This window comes from Manis javanica, chromosome 11 (assembly GCF_040802235.1).
Source record: "Manis javanica isolate MJ-LG chromosome 11, MJ_LKY, whole genome shotgun sequence".
Lineage (NCBI taxonomy): Eukaryota > Metazoa > Chordata > Mammalia > Pholidota > Manidae > Manis > Manis javanica.
The window spans coordinates 73911342-73927929 of record NC_133166.1 but is presented as its reverse complement, the minus strand read 5'-3'; the positions used below and the strand labels follow the sequence as shown (position 1 = coordinate 73927929).

At 43.2% G+C, this 16588-nt stretch overlaps 1 pseudogene; it reads left to right on the top strand.

The window, feature by feature from the left end:
* Nucleotides 1–8237: 8237 nt before the first annotated feature.
* LOC108395026 (procathepsin L-like) lies at nt 8238–13600 on the top strand (annotated as a pseudogene).
* Nucleotides 13601–16588: the final 2988 nt, after the last annotated feature.

Sequence of the window (16588 nt, the reverse complement as noted above, 5' to 3'; positions counted from 1 at the left end):
CATCAGGCTATCATTAGACTTCTCAGCAGAAACCTTACAGGCTAGAAGGGAATGGCATGATGTATTTAGTGCAATGCACCAGAAGGGCCTCATACCAAAAATACTTTATCCAGCAAGATTATTAAGAAAGAATTAAACAATTTCCAGATAAGCAAATGCTGAGAGAATTTACCTCCCAGAAACCATCTCTACAGTGTATTTTTTAGGGACTGCTATAGATGGAAGTGTTCCTAAGGTTTAACAGCTTTCACCAGAGGTAAGAAAACCACAATAAGAATGTAAAACAGCTAATGACTAAGCAAATGCAAAATTAAATTAACTATCCCCAAAGTCAATCAAAGGATAGACAGAGACCACAGAATATGATACCTCATATATAAAGAATGGAGGCAGAAGAAAAGGGAGGGGAAAAAAAAGAACCTTAAGATTGTGTTTGTAATAGCATATTAAGTGAGTTAAGTTAGACTCTTAGATAGTAAGTAAGTTAACCTTGAACCTTTGGTAACCATGAATCTAAAGTCTGCAATGACAATAAATACATACTATTGATAATCACCCTGAATGTAAATGGACTGAGTAGACCAATAAAAAGATATAGAGTCACTGAATGAATTAAAAAATAAGACCTATCTATATGCTGTGTATAAGAGACTCACTTTAAACCCAAAGACATACACAGACTAAAAGTCAAGGGATGGAAAAAAATATTTCATGCAACTAATAGAGAGAAAAAAGCAAGAGTTCCAGTACTTGTATCAGATAAAAATAGACTTCAAAACAAAGTAAATCACAAGAAAAAGAGGATATTACATAATGATAAAGGGCTCAATCCAACAAAAAGATATAACCATTATAAATATCTATGCTCCCGATACATAAGCACCTACATATGTGAAACAAATACTAACAGAATTAAAAGGGGAAATAGAAAGCAATGCATTCACTCTAGGACACTTCAACACTCCACTCACTCTGAAGGACAGATCAACCAGACAGAAGATAAGTAAGGAGACAGAGGCATTGAACAACACATTAGAACAGATGGACCTAACAGATACCTACATAGCTCTACACCCAAAAGCAGCAGAATACACATTCATCTCAGCTACACATGGAGGATTTTCAAGAACAGATCATATACTAGGCCACAAAAAGAGCCTCAGTAAATTCAAAAAGATTGAAATTGTACAAACCAGTTTCTCAGATCACAGAGGTATGAAACTACAAATAAATTATGCAAAGAAAATGAAAAATCCCACAAACACATGGAGGCTTCACAACATGCTCCTAAATAATCAATGGATCAATGACCAAATAAAATCAGAAATCAAGCAATATATGGAGACAAATGACAGCAATAATTCAACACAGCAAAATCTGTGGGATGCAGGGAAGGCTGTGCTAAAACAAAAATATATTGCAATATAGGCCTTCCTCAGGAAAGAAGAACAATCCCACATGAACACTCTAAACTCACAATTAACAAAACTAGAAAAAGAACAACAAATGAGGCCCAAAGTCAGTAGAAGGAGGGACATAATAAAGATTAGAGCAGAAATAAACAAAATTGAGAAGAATAAAACCATAGAAAGAATCAATGAAAGCAGGAGCTGTTTTTTTGAGAAAATAAACAAAATCGATAACCCCCTAGCCAGACTTATCAAGAAAAAAGAATTTACTCACATCAACAGAATCAGAAATGAGAAAGGGAAAATCACTATGGATACCCCAGAAATACAAAGAATTATTAGAGAATACTATGAAAAATTATATGCTAACCAACTGGATAACCTAGAAGAAATGGACAACTTTCTAGAAAAATACAACTTCCAAAGGTGACCCATAAATAAACAAAAAATCTGAACAGACCAACTACCAGCAATGAAATTGAACTTGTAATCAAAAACCTACCTAAGAACAAAATCCCTGGACGGATGCCTTCACCACTGAATTTTATCAAGCACTTAGTGAAGACCCTAATTACCCATTCTCCTTAAAGTTTCCCAAGGAGTAGAACAAGAGGGAATACTTCCAAAATCATTCTATGAGACCAGCATCACTCTAATACCAAAACCAGGCAAAGACACCACAAAAAAACAAAATTACAGACTAATATCCCTGATGAATGTAGATGCAAAAATAATCAACAAAATATTACCAAACCGAATTCAAAAATATATCAAAAAGATCATCCACATGATCGAGTAGGATTTATTCCAGGGATGCAAGGATGATACAACATAAGAAAATCCATAAACATCATCCACCACATTAACAAAATAGAAGGACAAAAACCACATGATCATTTCCATAGATGCTAAAAAAGCATTTGACAAAATTCAACATCCATTCATGATAAAAACTCTCAACAATGTGGGTAGAGTGGGCAAGTACCTCAACATAATAAAGGCCATATATGACAAACCCACAGCCAACATTATACTTAACAGTGAGAAGCTAAAAGCTTTTCCTTTAAGATTGGGAACAAGACAAGGATGCCCACTCTCCCCACTTCTATTCAACATAGTACTGGAGGTCCTAGCCATGGCCATCAGACAACACAAAGAAATAAAAGGCATCCAGATTGGCAAGGAAGAAGGTAACCTGTCCCTGTTTGCACATAACATGATATTGTACATAACAAAACCAAGGAATCAACTCCAAAACTATTAGATCTAATATCTGAATTCAGCAAACTTGCAGGATACAAAATTAATATGCAAAAATCTGTGGCATTCCTATATACTAACAATGAACTAGCAGAGAGAGAAATCAGGAAAACAATTCCATTCACAATTGCATCAAAAAGAATAAAATACCTAGGAATAAACCTAACCAAGGAAGTGAAAGACCTATACCCTGAAAACTGCAAGACACTCATGAGAAAAATTAAAGAAGATACCAATAAATGGAAACACATCACATGCTCATGGCTAGGAAGAATTAATATTGTCAAAATGGCCATCCTGCCTAAAGCAATTTACAGGTTCAATGCAATTCCTGTCAAAATACCAACAGCATTCTTCAACAAACTAGATAGAGAAAATTATTCTAAAATTCATATGGAACCACAAAAGACCCCAAATAGCCAAAGCAATCTTGAGAAGGAAGAACAAAGCTGAGAGGATTATGCTCCCCAACTTCAGGCTCTACTACAAAGCCACAGTAATCAAGACAATTTGGTACTGGCATAAGAACAGGCCCATAGAACAATGGAACAGACTAGAAAGCCCTGATATAAATGCAACCATATATGGTCAATGAATATATGATAAAGGAGCCATGGACATACAATGGGGAAATGACAGCCTCTTCAACAGCTGGTGTTGGCAAAACTGGACAGCTACATGCCAGAGAATGAAACTGGATTATTGTTTAAGCCCATTCACAAAAGTAAACTCAAAATGGATCAAAGACCTGAATGTAACTCATGAAACCATAAAACTCTTAGACAATAACATAGGCAAAAATCTCCTGAATATAAGCATGAGCAACTTCTTCCTGAATGCACCTCCTCAAGGAAGGGAAACAAAATAAAAAATGAACTCATGGGACTACATCAAACTAAAAAGTTTCTGTACGGCAAAGGACACCATCAACAGAACAAAAAGGCATCCTACAGTATGGGAGAATATATTTGTAAACAACATATCTGACAAGGGGTTAACACAAAAAATATATAAAGAACTTAGATGCCTAAACACCCAAAAAGAAAATAACCTGATTAACAAATGGGCAGAGGATGTGCAGAGAGAGTTCTTCAAACAAGAATTTCAGATGGCCAACAGACATATGAAAAGATGCTCCACATCACTAATCATCAGGGAAATGCAAATTATAAACCATAATGAGATATCATCCCACATCAGGAAGGATGGCCAGCATAGAAAAGATGAATAACAACAATTGCTGGTAAGGATGCGGAGAAAGGGAAACCATCCTACACTGATGATGGGAATATAAGCTAGTTCAGCCGTTGTGGAAAGCAATATGGAGGTTCCTCAAAAAACTGAAAGTAGAAATATCATTTGACACAGGAATCCCACTCCTTGGAATTTACCCAAAGAATACAATTTCTCAGATTCAAAAAGACACATGCACCCCTATGTTTATTGCAACACTTTTTACGATAGCCAAGCTATGGAAGCAACCTAAGTGTCCATCAGTAGATGAATAGATAAAGAAGAGGTGATACATATACACAATGGAATACTATTCGGCCATAAGAAATAAACAAATCCTACCATTTGCAACAACATGGATGGAGCTGGAGGACATTATGCTCAGTGAAATAAGCCAGGCGGAGAAAGACAAGTGCCAAATGATTTCCCTCATATGTAAAGTATAACAATGAAGCAAAACTGAAGGAACAAAATAGCAGCAGACTCAGAGACTCCAAGAATGAACTGCTGGTTACCAAAGGGGAGGGTTGTGAGAGGGTGGGTAGTGAGGGAGGGAGAAGGGGATTGAAGGGTATTATGTTTAGTACACATGGTGTGGCAGATCACAGGGAAAACAGAATAAAATACCTAGGAATAAACATAACCAAGGAAGTGAAAGACCTATACCCTGAAAACTACAAGACACTCATGAGAAAAATTAAAGAAGATACCAATAAATGGAAACACATCACATGCTCATGCAGAGAAGGCAAATAGTGAATCTGTGGCATCTTACTTCACTGATGGACACTGACTGCAATGGGGTATGGGTGGGGACTTGATAATATGGGTAAATGTAGTAACCACATTGTTTTTTCATGTGAAACCTTCATAAGAGTGTTTATCAATAACACGTTAATAAAAATCTTATATATATATGGTATATACATAATCTTGGAAAGATTAGGGCCCATTTTGGTAAATGGACAGGAGGAAATGAAGCCCCTATAAAAAGCCAGTTTATTAGTTATTATTAGTCTTAGTTCCAAAACTAGAGAAAACTGTCCTTACAACATGCATACCCTTGAGGTGTGGGCTTTTATCTTGCTGTAGGGAGATAGCAGGTTGAGTTTCCACAAAGAGCAGATCCTCTTCCTAGTAGCTCAAAGTCCATTCACATTACATACAGATTGCAGACAAACATCATCTTAATTATTTGTTGAGATTCATGATAAGAGGACAGAATCAGATGGTGGTTCCTGTGAAGCTCTGATCAGGCACTGAGGGTGCCCTAAAGGCCAAGTGCAGCTTGCTGTGCCCAGAGTCCAGTCATGGCTGTTTGACCAAGAGCCTCTAGAGATGCTGCTGACTCCTGCAAAGCCAGAGAGCTTCCTGCTGTTGGTCAGGGCAGGGGCAAGTGTTTTGGCTGAGAATAGTTTCTCTTTAAAAACATATGGTGCTATCCCCCATTATACCATCTGCACTTTATTGGCTAGCAGGGCCCCAGGTGCCTATACTGACGGTGTCCATGAGTATATCCAGTCACAGCAGGAGTGATGCTATGGCCCATACCACCACCTGGGCTCTGGGTAGGTGGGTTCCAAGTGTTGGAGTGGCAGGTGGGGACACAGGGCCCTCCTATTACAAGTGAGATGATTGTCCCAACAACTGTGTCATCTGTGTCTCAGCCAGGTGGGCACCATCTGTACTGATGGAAACCAGGAACACCAGGTCCTTCTGTCATGGGAATGATGTCCCCGACCTTCACACCTTTATGGCAGGTGTGCCCCAGGTGCTTGGCATGAAGGTGGAACTAGAATGGGTAGTCAGGCAAAGGGATAATGCTGGCCTTTTTAGCTGTGTTGGCTTTGGTATGCCCAGGTGAGCCCCAGCTACCCAGATGGAAGGTGTTAGCAGATGTGCTTTTGGACCCACATTTCTTTTTCATGACGGTGGTGCCTGCACATGCAGGAGGTCGTACGTGTCCAGGTGGGCTCCAGGTGCATTGATGGATGTGGGGACACTGGGGCATCCATCACAGGGACAGTGGGGTGGCCCCCCATTACTGTACCATCTTTGATGAGGAATGATGGGAACAACATGCTAGGATTTAAGGTGCCCTTCATAAGGTTTCCTACCATTGAGGCACTTGCCTGTCATCCTGGGGGAGCCATGTTGTGCCCATGCATAGTCGTTATCTTACTGTGAGGAGGAATGGGAGTGCCACATTCCCTCTTCCTGCGTGACTCTTTCTTGATTGTTTGGGATGCCTATGGATGAGAGGGGCGTCAGGCAGACACACTGAGCCCTGGTGTCCCCCCTTCTATAATGGCTGCAAGAGCTGGGGTCTTAGAGGTGTTTGCCTGCCCTCCTGGGGTAGCCATGCTGTGGCCAGACAGAGTCCCCATAATCTTACTGTGAGGAGGAATAGGAGTGACACATTCCATATTCCTGCATGACTTAGTGTTTGGGATGCCTGTGGATGAGTGGGGCCTCGGGCAAGCATACTGAGCCCTGGTGTCCCCCCATCCATAGTGGCTGCAGGAGCTGCCATGGAGGTTTTGCCTGTCCTCCAGGGGCAATGATGCTGTGGCCATATAGAGTCCCCATTATCTTGGGGTCAACAGGAAGAGGAGCTCCACATTCCTTCTTCCCACATGACTTGTTGTTGACTCTTTGGGATGTCTATGGTGAGTGGGGCCTCAGACAGGTGCACAGAGCCCTGGTGTCCCCCTTTCCATAGGGGCTGCAGGAGCTGCCATGGATGGTTTTGCCTGTCATCTGGGCCACCCATGCTCTGGCCAAACAGAATCCCCATTATCTTCCTGTCACAATGAATAGGAGTGGGACATTCCCTCTTCCTTCGTGACTTCTTGTTGAGTGTTTGGGATGCCTATGGATGCGTAGGGCCTAGGGCAGGCACACTGAGCCCTGGTGTTCCCCCATCCATAGGTGATGCAGGAGCTGCAGTGGGGGTGTTTCCCTGTCCTTCTGGGTCAGCTATGCTGAGGCTACACATAAACTCTGTTATCTGAGTAGAAGTAGAAATAGGAGTGGCACAGTCCTTTTTTATGCATGACTTCGTGTTGAGTGTTTCTGTGGATGAGTTGGGCCTAATTTAGGCACACGGAGCACTGGTGCTCCTCCATCCATAGGGGCTGAAGGAACTGCAGTGAAGGTGTTTGTATTTCTCCTTCATGTCGCCATGCTGTGGCCGTACAGAGTCCCAATTATCTTACTGTTTGGAATAATAGTCGTGCCATATTCCCTCTTCCTATGTGACTTCTTGTCATCTCTTTGAGATGCCTGTGTATGAGTGGGGCCTCAGACAGGCACACTGAGCCCTGGTGTCACCCCATGCACAGGGGCTGCAGGAGCTGCCATGGACTTGTTTGCCTGTCCTGATTCAGCTGTGCTGAGGCTACACATAGCCTCTATTATATGAGTATAAGGAGAAATAGGAATGCCATGTTCCTTCTTCCTGCATGACATCTTGTTGAGTATTTGGAATATCTGTGTATGAGTGGGGCCTAAGGTAGGCACTCTGAGCCCTTATGCCCCCCCATCCATAGAGGCTACAGGAGCTTCCATGGACCTGTTTGCCTGTCCTCCTGGGTCAGCTATGCTAAGTTGACACATAGCCTCTATTATCTGAAAATAAGGAGAAGTAGGAGTGCCACATTCCCTCTTCCTGTGTGACTTCTTGTTGAGTATTTGAGATGCCTATGGATGAGAAGGACCTTGAGCAGAACTTTGGGAGTCAGGCTTTCTGGGGCTGCCCATTAAGAATCCAGGTTATGGGCTGAGAGGTGGCCTTGGGGCCTGTGGGGTGGTTAAAAATGAGGATGTGGCTGGGGATCAATAAAAGTGGTTTGGTGGGAACTGGTCCCTTTGCACGGTGCCTGTGGTTCAGCCTCCCCATGGAGTCTGGGGGAGAAGTGAAGATGACAGCATGGGAAGGGGAGTCATGTCCATGTTCCTATCAGAATCTGAAGTAGGTAGGGGGGCAAGCCTGCTGGTGCCTGGGCAGCCATGGTGGGACGGCCTGCAGTGGATGTGATTGATGGGACAGTGAGAACAGAGTTATTGAGTGAAGCAGTGAGCTGTAAGCTGAGAGCTTCCATCCCAACTGCTGGGCATGCTGGTGGACTTCCCACTGTAGGAACCTCTAAGGTGTGAGTTGTCAAGGGCAGGGAGCCTGCAGTCTCTGGCACAGATGAGGCGGAGGAAGGGGCAGGCTGAGTGGCACTGCCATCAGCCATAACCTCCAGGTTGGCCAGGTTCTGGCACTAGCTAAGCAAGCAATCCCATGACACTGGTAGTGGCAGTGGCTGCAGCAGCGGGAGCTGCGGAGGCATGGATGTTTTCCTCTTGTGGGGCCTGCTGCTGGTAGGTCCTGGCAAAGAGCTCCTGGATGGCACAACTGAAGGCCTCATGCCCTGCATCTTCTTCCCAGACGGCGGTGAGTCTGTGGTGCTCGCTGATGGTCTTCACCCGCACTTCCTCTGTGGATATCTTTGGCAGCCGGAAGCAGCAGGGGCTGGGGTCAGAGAGCACTGCTGCTTCCGGATCAAGCCTCCCAGGTACAGAGCATCTCCAGAAGGGCTGTAAGAAGTGGGGGCCCTGTGATCTTCAGAGGAGGAGCTCACCTGAAACATCTGGGTGGTCTCCCTCTGGCAGGAGCCATGCTACTCAAGCTGTGTAGCAAAGCTCAGGCTGGAGGAAGACCCCCACAAAGCAGGGGCCTTCACAGATGGCTCCCCCTATTACCCACCTTGATTTTGTTATTCTCCATTATACTATTGGCTTTGTTTTTGCTTGCATTTTTGCCAAAGACTAAGCTAATCTTTGATAAGCAGCATGGAAAGGAGGAGAACATAAACTCCCCAGAAGCTTTTCAGGACAGTGCTCCTGAAGAATAGAACACGCAGGAGCCAGATGGCAATCTTGGAATGGAATACCAAAACCTGCAGTCAGTTAGTCAAACATTGACTACCCCATCTCCACCTAAGTGGGAATGCCCCCCTTGTTTGCAATGCTAGTGAGATTAGTAATGAAGAGTTTTATAGAAAAATTAGAGAAATAGAGTTATAGGGGAATACTGAATGGAATAACCCTGTCTGACACTTAGTCTTCTCATGTTTTCTTCCATCTGCTACTTCTATGGCATTTCCTCTTCCTTCCTAATTATAGCCCTTTACTAGAACCTGTGCCTCGTATCTGGAATTACTAAGTATCATAATTCTTCCAAGTAGTAAAGATACCTCAAGATCAGTGCTGGGCATGTAAGCCAGGGGCATAAATCTGCAAAGAAGTGAAAAGCTAACCTTTTCGAAGAATATTACTTCTCTCTCATTTACCAGCTTTACATCTCCCTGTATGGCCCCGGAAGATGACTGGTTAGCCAGAGACGGGTAAGATTTCTCAAGGGAGGAACAACCTAAGACAGGCACAGTCACAGGGGGACCATCAGGTGAGAAAATGGGGGCCAACAGAGGTGAGGCTTAGAACCTCACCCCCCTAGTTTTGAGAGAAATCTTCTGCACCCGTGGATGTTTTGTTGCCCTTGTCTAACTTAGACTAATGCCTAGTCTATAGGCACAGACCTGATCATCTACACTTGCCTTCTTACAGCACTAAATCATGCCTTATAACTTTATCTTACATCTACCTATGATAGAATAAATATTATGAGAGGATAAAATGTACCCATTGCATTAGAAATATAGATGATGATACCTGCCTAGCTAACTGTGGTAGTAGGTGACCTGTATTTCACCTACTGGAGCTGATAGACTCCATAGTCACTGCTACATGCTGCACGCTTCTGTGGTCACATGCATTACTCATAAACTGCTTTGCATAGAAATGAAAAACACAATAGAGTACATGTTGCTAAGAAAAGTTTAGGTCAAGGAACAGAAAAAGATCACCTGTCTAACATTTGACTAACCATGTACAGATCAGAAAGAAACAGAAAGAAAAAGCTTGCCTATGCTTGTTAATCAAAAGTACAAATAAAAAATAATCATATCCTTGTGCAAAATGGTATAAATAAAGCTGTCATCGGCACTTTGTCAAGAGACCACCTCCATCTGACTCTGTATCCTGTCTCTCCATGCACTGACTCCATCTCATCCTTTTGGGCAACACACCCACCGCAGGAGCTGGACTCTGGCACCCCTCAAGCCATCTTCTGGGGCCTAGGGTGGTGGTCCAGAGGCCACGGGCTGCACTCCAGGGAGGGGAGAACTCTGCTGGTGTCTAGGGGCCTTGATGTAGATGACATTCCACTGCCTTGGGGGGCTCCTGTTCTCATTGTCCTGCCCTGTGTGCTCTGTGTGATCCTCCTCTTCTGTCACCCCTTCTGCAGGCTCTTTGGGGACCTCCAATTCTGGGCAAGGAAGTGGGAGGTGAATGGCTGGCACTGGCCTCCCAGCCTTGGCTACCTGCTCAGATCGGAAACGCAGTAGAGTACACATTTGCCCTGAAAGAGAAGCGATGCTCCTGGCAAGTAAGTGTCCAAACATCCTGGAATTATGCGCTGAGAGTGTGGGCTACCTCGGTGGGTCTCTCCAGTTCATCAAGGGCAGGACGCCCAGAGGGGAACATCTGGGCTGCTGGATAGGATGTGGCCTCCGTGGCTGGATGGAAAAGCCCCTGATCGTGGCACATGAGCTGTTGTGATCAGCCCGTGACCAGGGCAGTCGGCAGGTGCAGGAATGGCGGGGTGCTCCCTGGCAGGAGGGTCAGTGTCCCAGGGTGGGAGAAACAAAGGATGATGATGTCGGGGCTGGGGACAGCAGTGGGGTGGGCACAGGACTTAAAAAGGAAATTGCCCATACAGTTGTGTGCCAAAGGATCTGAGAATAGAGTATGAAACTATGAGAGTTTCTCTGTTGCTTCTGACTCCTCTTGAGGCCAAGCACACACTGAGCCAGCTGCCCAGCAACTGCAGTTGTGATGTCACCTGGACATATGTCACAAAGCCCTGCCCACCAGGACAGCCGTCCCCCCAAGAAGACATCACCAAAGGTCAAAGGGCATGGTAGAATTTCCAGCATCTAGGACCACCTACTGACAGTTGCAGGTGGTGGGCACCAGGTACACCACCATGAGGGACCATTCAGGGCTGCAGTGGGCACATCCATCAGCACCACACCACCTGGGCACTGGCTCTGCAGGTCCGTCAGTGACCAGTGTGTGGCAGCCAGGCCAGTAGGCCAGGGTCCCAGAGGCCAGGTCCTGATCAAAGCCACATAGAGTGGTTCTTGCTGGACTTCTAGTGCAGTTGGTGCCCTGGAAGGACAGATGTTTGGGAAAACTGGTAAACTTGTTCCCCTGAGTGAGCAGAACCTGGTAGACTGCTCTTGGTCTCAAGGCAATGCGGGCAGCAACAGTGGCTAATGGACAATGACTTCCAGTATAAGGACAATGGAGGCCTGGACTCAGAGGAATCCTATTCTACCCTTGCAAGGGTAAATGAGGCTCCTTATCTTGTTATTCCATCTCTGCTTTCAAAGTTAATTTTCAGACCTAACAGGCACCTTTATTCAGCATTCACATTCTTTGCCAAGTGCCAGAACTGTCATTGTGAATTACCAGCTTTTGCAAAGTTAGCAGTATAGCTGTTCTTACTTCTGTGGAACATAGAGAATATATCAACATTCTGATATAATACAGATTCCTCCATGGTGAAAGTGCCTATGGACAGCCCCAAGGGCTCATTGAAGAGAAATCTGCTAATTTTCCCATTTCAAACCAACCAAAAGTATTTTTCTTTCTGGGATGCTTTATAACAAAGTTCTTGGAAATCATTAAGCTGCAAACTGCTGTTTTGTGGACCTGAAACTCATGTTCCCCAGGGGGTGGATGGTGGCCATGAAGTTTCTTTCCCATTTGCCTTTAAAGGGACACAGATGCCTGTAACTACAAGCCCTAGTTTGCTGCCACCAATGACACTGGCTTTGTGGGTGTCCCTCGGTGGGAGAAGGCACTCATGAAGGCCGTGGCAGCAGTGGGGCCCATCTCTGTTGCCATCATTGCTGGCCATGAGTCATTCCAGTTCTGTAAAGCAGGTAGACGTGTTTGTCTCCTCACTGTGGAAATTCAGGCAGGCAGAACTGGAAACCACCACCATGACTGAGTTTCCAGTGTGAGGTCCTGCTTCCCAGGATTGTAGAATTTTGAGTGTGTGCATTTAATACAGTGATGTTTCCATTTGACATACTTTAAGTGTTTTCTCATAATAAACTCTTCATGAATATTTCTTTGTGGCTATGTAATCCTAGAACCTAATTTATGTGACTATTTTCCAGTTGGGCTTTTTTCCAAAAAATTTTTGCCAGAATTAGTCTAAGTATTTTTTTTTGTTTTGTCTTGTTTCCTTAGTGGGCATTCGAAGAGTAGAAAGGCTTATGCTAATTAATACTAGCAAATATGAGTGATCCTTGATAAGTAGATCTTACTACTGGGAGTCTTTTAAGGAGAAAATATCTTGGGTGTAGTTGGTGTCTTGTGAGTTGTTTGGTTTTCCCCTTTTTATTGGCCATTACTATTTTTTGGCAAATATTTACATCTTATTTGGAACTTGTTTATGATATTGCACTGAATTCTGAGATGCCTCTCTTAACTGTGGTTGTCAGGGTGGTTACTGTCACATGTCAGTTGGAGTTTCTCACCCCAAGTTGGAATTTTTCTCTGCCAGGCATTTATTATGATCCACAGGGCAGCAGCAAAGACCTGGATCATGGCATACTGCTGATTGGCTATGGCTTTGAAGGAACAGATTCAAATAACAAATTCTGGCTTGTCAAGAACAGGTAAAAAAACTCCAGATGTTATATTTTAAACTGAAAAAGGGATTTTCATTTGGAAGTAGTATTTGGTTTCAAGTCAAATAGCTTACTTTGGAAGTCCCAGAAGTCTTTCTCCCACTTAGAGTGAGCACAGAAGTACTCATGTTTGATTATATGATTCTGTAACAAGCTTCTTGGGGTTATTAAGTATTTGTAACATTGCATTTCCAAATTCTGAAAATTTTCTTATTTCAGAAACACATCTGGCCCTAAGGATTTCCATTAAAGGATGTTGCACCTGTGGTGTTATGGCCTGGTTTCCTTTCTCTGTCTTGTATTTTTCAATAAGGCATAGTTCACAGAAGCATCTGCCTCTGCTGATTCTTTAAGTCTAAAAGATTGCCCAAGAGCCCATGGTCCATGAATCCTTCACGTTACCACATGGTGCCCTGTCTTTGCATTCTGCTTCTCAGCTCTCAGAGGCCTTGAGGGTTGTCGGGATCAATTTTCAAGCTAAAGTTCTTTACTTGTGATGAGGTTATAAGCCTGTAGACAGACTGCTACATTAGAGTCACAGTTCTGCTCACTTTCCTATCTTAAAAATTTAAGACAAGGACTCACAGGAATTAATATCTATGTCAACTAACATTTTATGTTAAGAACCTGTGGGCACTCATCTTATTTAACATAAATAAATGTTACAGTACTTAGAATAGTACCTGATACATGGTAAACCCTGTTTTAAGCATTAGTTGTTATTATTAGTGAAGCTAATGTTACTTGAGTCTTTCTTTAAAACAGAAAACATGCTCTTCTTATAGCTGGGGGCCATAATAGGGCTGGAATGGCTACATTAAAATAGCCAAAGACCAGAAAAATCACTGTGAACTTGTTATGGCAGCCAGGTATCCAACTGTGTGAGCTGATGGGATATCCCAAGGAATTTCATTGTAAAACTGACTAGACCCTTATTGTGTAAGATAAGATGCTTGAATCATTGAGGATCCAAGCTGTGATTTGCATTTTGACATGTTTATAAGGGTAAAATATTACCACTCCTTTAATTCCTGTTATATAAATAGCTTTATAATGTTAAGTCTCATTCCTTATTCAAAGACATTTGAATTTTCATTTTTTAGAAGTGTTCGGCAGGAAAATAGATATGAGCAGAAAGAGAAAAAAGGCCAGGAAAATACACTAAAAAGACTAAAAAGACTAAGAGTTAATCAAACTAAAAAGCCAGGAGTAACAGCCTGGAATGTTTGAATATTCCCCAGGTAAAGGAGTGTACCTCAACAGAGCCCACATCTTTATTGGGTTAATCATGCAGTCCCAGCTTATTTTTTAACTTTACCTAAATGCTGCCTTTTTCCTCATTCCCACCATAATCAAGTAGTTTGTAACTAGGCCAAGCCTTAAACAACATAGTAAAAGGCAGGAAGTGATTGTGGAGCCAAGATGGCAGTGTGAGTAGAGCAGCGGAAATTTCCTCCCAAAACCACATATACTTTTGAAAATACAACAAAGACAACTCTTCCTAAAAGAGAGACCAGAAGACACAGGACAACAGCCAGACTACATCCACACCTGTGAGAACTCAGTGCCTCGTGAAGGGGGTAAGATACAAGCTGTGACCCGGCATGACCCAAGCACCCCACACCCCAACTCCTGGCGGGAGAAGAGGAGACAGAGTGGGGAGGGAGAGGGAGCCCAGGACTGCTAAATAGCCAGCCCTAGCCATCTGCACTGGACCACAGATGCAGTGCATGCATGGGGTGCTGAAAACTAGGGAAACAGGACAATAAGACCTGTGAGCGGGTCCCCACAGCCAGCGCCCTGGGAACAAAGAAAAGTGAGTGCTTTTTGGAAGTCTTAAAGGGACAGGGATCCCACAGCCAGATGGAAGTGTCCCAGGATACTTAGCCCAGCATCAGGGAAATAGGGGCACCCTAAACCCCTGGATAGCAGGACAGCTCAGAGGCACCTCATGGGGATAAACAGCCTCCCGGCCATTTTCCCTCCAATGCAGCTCCACCATTTCGGAGCAGCAGCCTGAGGCAGGCCATGCCCACAGCAACAGCGGAGATAAAGTCCATAGAGGCTGGGCAAGAATCAGAAGCCCCATCTGCATGCACCTGCCCAGAACAAGCCACTAGAGGTTGCTGTTCTCTCAGGAGAGGAAGGCCACAAAACAATAAGAAGGGACGTTCTCCCAGCCATCACTCGTGCTAGCTCCACAAACTATCTCTATCACCATGAAAAGGCAGAATTGAGGCAGACAAAGATCACAGAGACAACACCAGAGAAGGACACAGACCTAACCAGTCTTCCTGAAAAAGAATTCAAAATAAAAATCATAAACATGCTGATGGAGATGCAGAGAAATATACAGAGCTAAGGGATGAAGTCCGGAGGGAGATTACAAATGTCTGGAGGGAGATTACAGAAGTGAAAAAAACTCTGGAAGGATTTATAAGCAGAATGGATAACATGCAAGAGGCCATTGATGGAATAGAAACCAGAGAACAGGAATGCATAAAAGCTGACACAGAGAGAGATAAAAGGATCTCCAGGAATGAAACAATATTAAGAGAACTCGTGACCAATCCAAAAGGAACAATATCTGCATTATAGGGGTACCAGAAGAAGAAGAGAGAGAAAAAGGGATAGAAAGTGTCTTTGAAGAAATAATTGCTGAAAAATTCCCCCAAACTTGGGGAGAAAATAATAATTCAGACCACAGAAGTACACAGAAGTCTGAACAGAAAGGATCCAAGGAGGACAACACCAAGGCACATAATAATTAAAATGGCAAAGCTCAAGGACAAGGACAGAGTTTTAAAGGCAGCCAGAGAGAGAAAAAAGTCACCTACAAAGGAAAACCCATCAGGCTATCATCAGACTTCTCAACAGAAACCTTACAGGCCAGAAGAGAATGGCATGATATATTTAATGCAATGAAACAGAAGGGCCTTGAACCAAGAATACTGTATCCAGCATGATTATCATTTAAATATGAAGAAGGGATTAAACAATTCCCAGACAAGCAAAAGTTGAGGGAATTTGCCTCCCACAAACCACCTCTACAGGGTATTCTAGAGGGACTATTCTAGACGGGAGCACTCCTAAGAGAAAACAGATGTCACCAGAGAAAATAAAATCACAGCAAAGAAACGAGACCAACCAAATACTAACTAAAGGCAAAAAATAAAATCAACAACCCACAAAAAGCAGTTAAAGAAACACGAAAGAGCACAGAATAAAACACCCAACATATAAAGAATAGAGAAGGAGGAATAAGAAGGGAGAGGAAAAAAAAGAATCTCCAGACAGTGTATATAACAGCTCAATAAGCGAGCTAAGTTAGGCAGTAAGATACTAAAGAAGCTAACCTTGAACCCTTGGTAACCACAAATCTAAAGCCTGCAGTGGCAATAAGTACGTATCTTTCAATAGTCACGCTAACTGTAAATGGACTGAATGCACCAATCAAAAGACACAGAGTAATAGAATGGATAAAAAAGCAAGACCCATCTATATGCTGCTTATAAGAAACTCACCTCAATCCCAAAGACATGCACAGACAAAAGTCAAGGGATGGAAAAAGATATTTCATGCAAACAACAGAGAGAAGAAAGCAGGGGTTGCAGTACTAGTATCAGACAAAATAGACTTCAAAACAAAGAAAGTAACAAGAGATAAAGAAAGACATTACATAATGATAAAGGGCTAGGTCCAACAAGAGGATATAACCATTCTAAATATATATGCACCCAACACAGGAGCACCAGCATATTTGCAACAAATACTAACAGAACTAAAGGGGGAAATCAAATGTAATGCATTCATTTTAGGAGAATTCAACAGGCCATTCACCCCAAAGGATAGATCGACTGGACAGAAAATAAG